At 38.1% G+C, this 7,780-nt stretch overlaps 2 protein-coding genes across 8 annotated transcripts in view; one reads left to right on the forward strand and one right to left on the reverse strand.

Annotated features, from left to right (window-relative positions):
* Nucleotides 1–7,780, forward strand: part of mau2 (MAU2 sister chromatid cohesion factor) — a 266,008-nt gene that overhangs the window by 231,984 nt on the left and 26,244 nt on the right. The window lies entirely within an intron of this gene.
* LOC127496591 (midnolin-like) overlaps nucleotides 5,734–7,780 on the reverse strand; it is a 16,291-nt gene continuing 14,244 nt past the window's right edge. The window contains exon 7 of the mRNA XM_051864244.1: nucleotides 5,734–7,780. This exon is cut by the window's right edge and continues 761 nt beyond it. The gene's annotated coding sequence lies outside the window, so the exon portion shown is untranslated.

Below are 7,780 nucleotides of genomic sequence, written 5' to 3' on the forward strand. Positions count from 1 at the left end.
CATTGAGGTAAACAGATCAATGATTCATCGATCATCTCGATCGATCACTTTCTCTCTTTCAGACTGCAAAATCGGCGACTCATTTATGAAGGAGATAAAAGCATCATAATGGCCCGCTTGCGTTTGTCGGCTCGAGAGGCGTTCATCAGGGTCCATTGATCTGGAAAGGTTAAAGGTCAAAGTTCCTCCGTTCAGACGGAGAGGCGAGCTCAGGGTCAATACGGCCTGATGGTGATTGAACGCATTTGAATGTGACCGTCACGCCGGAGGTCAAAGGTCACCCGGAGGCTGGGTCGACGGTCTGAGGGTCTTTATAAAGCCTCATGTGTCATTATTGTATGACAGGCGTGATGATGTGACATCTGAGATCAAAGTACCAGAAAAACACAAGTGATCAGACTGAATTATTATGAGACGCTGCTGCACTGGATCGACTACACTGAAAAAATGATGTTCTTCCTCAGTATATTTGTCTTATTTCCAGTACAATTATCTAAACATTCTTAAATCAAGATATATTTACTGGAGAAGCAAAATTACTTAAAAAAAAGTGTGTTCACAGCAAAACTGTGTCCATCAGGTTTTAGGGTTCAAATTAAATTGCTAATATATATACACACACGTGTGTTTGTGTGTGTGTGGGCAGTGTTATTCCTGGAACAGCTCGTCTTCATGCTGAGATGTCAATGAGTCTTTATGAATCTACCTAATAGAGAATTACTGAGTGGGCAGAAACTCTCTCTCTCTCTGTTCATCGAACCTTTTGAAACTCTCTAAGTGTCTCTCCGTCTACTCTGATTGTGAGGAATCATTTGTGTGATTCTGCTGGATGGATTTAAACAGGGTCAAATGAGTTAAAAAGGGTCCTGAAGCTGAGAGAATCATGAAATTAGACAAAATACAGACTACAGGAGCAGAAGATGATGTCATTCAAATCACTGTCCATCAGAAACACTCTGGAAATCAGTTCCAATGAGCTGCAGTGTGTTTACCAACAGGTTTACACAAGTAACCAATTAAAGAATTGAAAGATATGTAAAAATTCTCAAGTATTAATTGCTTTTTTATTGCCAGGGTGTGAACAGCTTGTAATGAAACTTAAAAAACGAGACCTTCCCTGACTTCCTAGGTTGTTTCTGAAAGCCTGTAGACTGATTTTAAACGCGAAGGACTCGGGTCGTTTTTGCCGGGAAAATCAAAAGCATGTGACGTTTACGTTCTCGAGAGCCTCCCTTCCGTTCAATGACACATGAAACGAATGATAAATAATGCCTGAAGATGTGTCACGCAAAGAAAAGGGATTAATTCAAACCATATTCTCACATAACCAGGTCTATAGTCTCAAATATACTTTATAATCAAACGATCATAACAGTGTAATTTTAATTACCTCATGTGTCGACATGATGCCGGTGAATCGCTACGATCAGGTGCTTTAACTGTTGTTTTCTCACGCTGTCATTTATGTTGTTTGTTTATTTTGTTATCGAGAGGAAAGAGCACATACTTACATATTCATCTAAACGTCGCTCTGGACGGCGTCGGGATGTTCATTAACAGTATTTGAACACTTAACAGCCTTGAATCACGTTGTGCATTACGTGAGCACGAGTGCTGCTGCTGCAGTTCACTTAATGGCCACCAGTGTCACTAATAACAAGAGTTTCTGAATTCTACATATAGATATAGCCTCTTTAAATAACCGTCTTCAGTTGTTCAGACTGGTAGCCCCGCTCTAAACTCACGTGATTGGTCGAGCCAGAGTACTGTAACAAATGTATTGCTCATTGTTAGTTAATATTAGTTAACTGCACTAATGGGACCTTATTGTAAAGTGTTATAATTCTATTCCAACCCTAGTGAGTTGCCTACATAGAGAGCATTATAAGGCATCATAGACATAGTGTTACTGCAGCATCAGCACTCTTAGCTTCATATCTTTAATTCACCTTTAATTTTAATTTAATTTTATGCAGCTCGTATAAATAATTTATCACTAGAACAAACCTATTAAACATGAAAGTATTATGCAATCACTTAAAGGGGACATATCATGAAAATCTGACTTTTTCTGTGTTTAAGTGCTATAATCGGGTCTCCGGTGCATCTACCAACCCAGAAAACGTGAAAAATGACAACCCAGTAACTTTATTTTGGCAAGTCTTTCTCTGCTAGCATTTGAAAAAAACAAGCCGCTCAGATTTCGCTCCCGTAGTGACGTAAGAAGGGATCTTATTATAATATTACCGCCCCTTAATCTGCACGTTTCCACCCACTGCACCGCCATTTTGTTTTTGCAAGCGATGTACCAGTTCTAACGCCATGGCAAAAGTTCATGCTAACTGTTCTGTTGTTGGCTGCACAGACGAGCTCTGAACACTATTTAGAGTCTCGTTAGCTTGGATAGCCTGAAGTTGATCCTGGCAAGATCGATTGCTAAAAAAGGAGCGTTTCTGTCCGAGTGAAAAATATTAGACCATTCACAGCATTTGATAGCAATCATAAACGTTAGCCTGGTGTGTATGATTCTGTTTGGTAAACAGGTGCGCTATGTATAGTGGGCGTCCATACGGGTTTTACACAAAAGATGAACATGACGGTACATGCTAGTGGATGAGTTGAATCAACTCCACAGCAACTACATAAATTTATCCACTAACCATTCAGAAACGTCTAAAAGTTGTAACTTCTTCCTGAGTCTCTCCATCAGTGTCGACTCCGGTTTGAACAATGGAAGGCTGAACACCGTTACTGACAATCCTCATTTTGGCTGCGTGAGATTCTCCAGCTTTGTTGTTGTTGAGCGACCGAAGCGTGAGCTGTTAAAGCTCCGCCCTCTTCTGGAAAGGGGGCGGGAGCAGCAGCTCATTTGCATTTAAAGGGACACAAACAAAAACAGCGTGGGTAACACCCAAATGGGGCAAATTTGCCAAGCTATAATTAATGATCTGTGGGGTATTTTGAGCTGAAACTTCACAGACACATTCTGGAGACACCAGAGACTTATATTACATCTTGTGAAAGGGGCATTATAGGTCTCCATTAAGACAATCTCCTTACATAGATCCTTTTTGGAATAAAGGGGTTCCTTAAAATTGAGTCAAGAACCCTAAAGTTCTGTACAGAACCCCACTGAACCAGTGGCACCAGTCGCTCATGAAGCCAATCCTGCAAACTAAAGACCCAGTTTTGTTATCGTTAACTAAAACTATTAAGAATTATTGATTAAAATAAACTGAATTAAAATGTACAATTAAAAAAGAAACAATCTGTATTGAATAAAACACTATAGAAATAAAGCTGACTTGACAATAATAGTATATAAATATTAATAAACTAATATTGGACTAACCAGAGCAAACTGATCTCTGATCAGTCAGTGTGTTCTGAATTAGACAGCAGTCGTCTGGATTAGATCAGCAGCTGCTCTTCAAACACCTGCAGCTCCTTCCTGTGACGGTTTGTGTATCTCGTCCTCATGTAGGTCAGATGAGTGTGTGTGTGTGTGTGTGTGTGTGTGTGTGTGTGTGTGCGTGTGATCATTACTCCACATCTCTCTCTCTCACACACACACACCTGTGTAAATGTGGTCTTTTCTCCTTATTTTCTCCACTAGACTTGTTTCATCACCAGCACTGCCTGGATATTGTGTCTGAGGTCAAAGGTCAAGGGCCAAGGGTCGCGTCTCTGAGCTCAGCTCAGGCTCTGGCCCTTTCAAAAGTGATGAATAACCAGGAGCTGTAGGACGGGGGTCGAGACTTTCATGTCCAAAACACACACATCAGAATCTCAGTTACTGCAAAAATAATGAAATGTCATTAAAACAAGATCAATTTACTTCAAGCAAAAAAACCCCGTCATGTTCAACTTCAAAAAGAGCGAATGTTCTGAAACAAACAAACAACAACAAAAAATGAAGATTTTTGTCTTGTTTACTGAAAAATGGTTAAATATAAAGTGAGTTTGTGCTTAAAACAAGAACAAATATCTGCCGGTGGAGGCAGAAATATAAACTTCATTCAAACTTCCTTATTTTTCTGACTCCACTAGCAGATATTTGTTCTTGTTTTAAGCACATACATTTTTTGCTTAATATCTTCAGTCATTTCTCTTCTCCAGTAAATGTATCTTGATTTAAGAATGTTTAGATATTTGTGCTGGAAAATACTGAGGAGGAACATCATTTTTTGCAGTGTGTGCATGTGCGTTTCTGTCACTCGCGATGAGAAAATCCCTCACGTGTTGACGCCGACAGGCAGCCAGATAGACAGGATGTGATGCGTCACAGTGGACGCTTCTTCCTCTTTCCTCCCCACTTCCTCTTCTCCAACAGCAGCACAGGACGTTGGGTAAGAGCGAGGCCTGCGCTGCTTCCTGTCTGTGATTACAGAGACACACGGACAGAGGAAACTCCTGTCATTTCCTGCACGGCGTTCACTTCCTCCGAGCTCAGGATCACTTCTGATTCAAGCTGCTATTAGTCAACGGTTTCCCTGTTCATTAACACCAGAAGCCTGATTAGAGACACACAACAGACCTAACAGTGTTCGTAGCACTCGCCTTCATTGTAGTCTTCACAATATTCCTCTTTTAAATAATTCATACAGGGCGGGGCCTGGTTGAGCTAGTTAGTAGTGTGTTGAAACTGGCGGTTATGGTAAGGGGTGGGACATTTCCCAAACACCAATCACAACACACTGCTCCAGTCGACCAATCAGAGCACATTGTGCTTTTCAGAAGGAGGGGCTTCATAGAGACAGGAACTAAACAGAGCGTTACTGACAGACTGGGAAGAGAGGAGCTGAACAATGGAGAATATGAGGAAAATAATCAACCTGTTCCAGTAGAGCCCAAAAACAACATCACGAGCCAATCACAGACTCCAGACTGGGTCGATACGTAATATCAGACACACATTGATCTGCAGGTGTGACACTAAATCCTGCTCATTATTTGAGGGTCAGAGGAGAGCGGTGCAATTAAAGATCAACGCTTTATTACAAACCCTCACACACCCCGTCAGACGTCAGTATGGATCTGTTCTCTGGGGTTTAGTGCTCAAAAACACTGGTAATTACATCTGCAAACACTTTCAGTACGTTTCATTACTGGAATAACTGAGTCTCTGTTTGTTATCAATCACATTCACACTGCAAAAAATTATGCTTTTCCTCAGTTTTTCTGTCTTGTTTTCCAGCACAAATATACAGTAGTCAACATTTGAAGTGGATCAAAAAAGTTCATCAAAGTTGTCCTAAGAAGAAGGTTTTAGGACAACTTTGATGAAAGGTTTTGATCACTGTAGTTTGACTACTGTATAAACATTCTTTAATCATGATGTAAATGTAACTAGTTCTAGTTTTCCGCATTGTGATTGTTAGCTTGTTTGTTTTTGTATGTCGTGTCTCAGAATGTCACTCATTGGTTTCTGTTTCAAATCCTCTTCAACAACAAACAACAGTATGACTCGAGCCGCAAGAACCCGCTGAGACCAAACCAACACACCTGTGACTGACGGATCGACACACCTGTGTGTGTTTGTGTCTGAGTAACACATCAGCAACGTCACATGACTTAACCGCCGGCTAGACCAGACCAACATCATCACTGAAACTCTGAAACAGTTTAATACACACGCAGTCATCAGGAAATGAACATGAAACGTTGCATGTTTTTAACAGGTTTGGTCATGATGACACTGATATTTAAAGAGAAAACAGAAAATGGCAAACATTTATTATTATCTTAATTTATTACCTAAAAAGAAATAAAAACTAAATTGCAAGCCACACAAATTTATTGCTCATGAAAAAACGTCTTCATTTTTAACACTATCCCAGCTGACAAAAATATGTTCTAAGAAACACAAACATTAAGGGAACATTCTGCAAACATTATGAGAACGTTACATTTGAATGTTCTCTGAAACTAGTAACATTTAAAAAATGTTAGACGAACATCAAACTAAAATGTTTCATAAAAAAAAATATATAAATAATGTTTTTGTGCTCAACATTATTAAAGACCAGAGAGCTTTGAACGTATGTTACTGAAGAACGTTTGTTCATAACGTTGAGAGAACGTTCCGTTAGCTGGGACGGTTTACAATGTGACAAAAACACATGAGAAAGAAGGAAAAGTAACACAAAACCACATTGTTTCACAGTTACCAGATGGTTTTATAATTTAATACAGTCGTATGAATGTGCTACACGGCTTCTGAAGCGACAGACTGACCAGCTCAACTCTCTGAGTCCCGCTTCATGCCTTCATGATCATCACAGAAGCGCTTCTGATGCATAAACTGGACAACAAAGACCCAACAGAAGGAGACAAACGTAAGGACGGGTTCATTATCAATGATGCATGAAAAGCAGGTGACATCAGTCGCTCATCAGAGTTCAGTTCACGCTTGTTCAAAATTGACTGACGCCTTCCAGATTCCACAGTCTGCCAGTAACAGGAAACAGACATTCATAGAAGAGTTTTGGGGAATCCACATCGATCCAGATTATTTGCATTTGTTGTTCCTTAAAGATAAAATAAGGCCGCAGTCACTGAGTACATGTGTGCCGTTCTTTATCCGGTGTCCAGAAGAAGAAAGAAATGAGTAAGAGGTTTGTTTTAGCTTTCATAATGACAGTAATGTTTCCTTCTCTTCATTTCAGAAGTACAGTAAGTGAGAAACGGATACGTTTGCTTCTGGAAACAGTCCATCTTATTTGTTAAAAATGCTCAGATTCATCATACAAACCACAGAAACTGAGTCCGGGCTACAAGAACATGAAAATACATGCCGCATTATGACTCTTAAATTAATGTGTCATAGAAATTAATGGGTGAATCTCACAAAACATGTACTGGACATATTTCACACTGAGAAACTGTATTTTGAATGAAGACTACAATTTTAAACAAATCTTGACTGAGAATAATGAGAATGCTACAGTCAAACCAAAATTTATTCAGACACCCTGAACATTTCATTCATTAATACAGTTTATTCACTATAGTTTAAAAATATGATAATAAAATATGACAAGATCTCAGAGTTAAACTGTGTCAGAAAAAATGAATCTTAATTATGTCAGATAACAGTTAAGTAAAACATGGTCAGGTCAAAGTGTCTGAATAATTTTTGGTTCCAAATTTGTATCAGTTTTACTGGTATGAAGAATTTTTGGGTATAATATGGTCACAGTTTACTGTATTTTGCTCTCTTCACAAACTATAGTGTCCTGAACCCACTAGTAAAACTATATCAAAAAAATCAGAAATGTCTGAATAATTTTTGGTTTGACTAATATATATATATATACACACATTTTTCTTTTACATAAATGTTAATATATATTTTTTTCTTTTATATAAATGTATTATATAATAATTAGCACAATTTTAAAAGAAATCTTCATTCTGAGAATTCTACTATATTTGTATTTATATATATATATATATATATATATATAATTTTTTGTTCTATGTAAATTTATAATTATTTTATATATATATATATATATATATATATATAAAATTTATTTATTTTTTTGCATTACAGTAATAAGGACTCAGGGTTTAAATGTGCTGAAATGTTATGCAAAATTTCACACTGTTAATGGTCCTAAAACAGGCTTAATTTATTCTCTTTTATGTACAAAATATTATCCATTTTCCTTTGATTTTGGGGTGAAATATGAGCTGTACTTGTTTTCATGAGATTTGCCCAAATCTCAAGCCAAATCTCAGATCTCAAGGCTGAAAATAACATTCGACTGAATGT

This window comes from Ctenopharyngodon idella, chromosome 2 (assembly GCF_019924925.1).
Source record: "Ctenopharyngodon idella isolate HZGC_01 chromosome 2, HZGC01, whole genome shotgun sequence".
Lineage (NCBI taxonomy): Eukaryota > Metazoa > Chordata > Actinopteri > Cypriniformes > Xenocyprididae > Ctenopharyngodon > Ctenopharyngodon idella.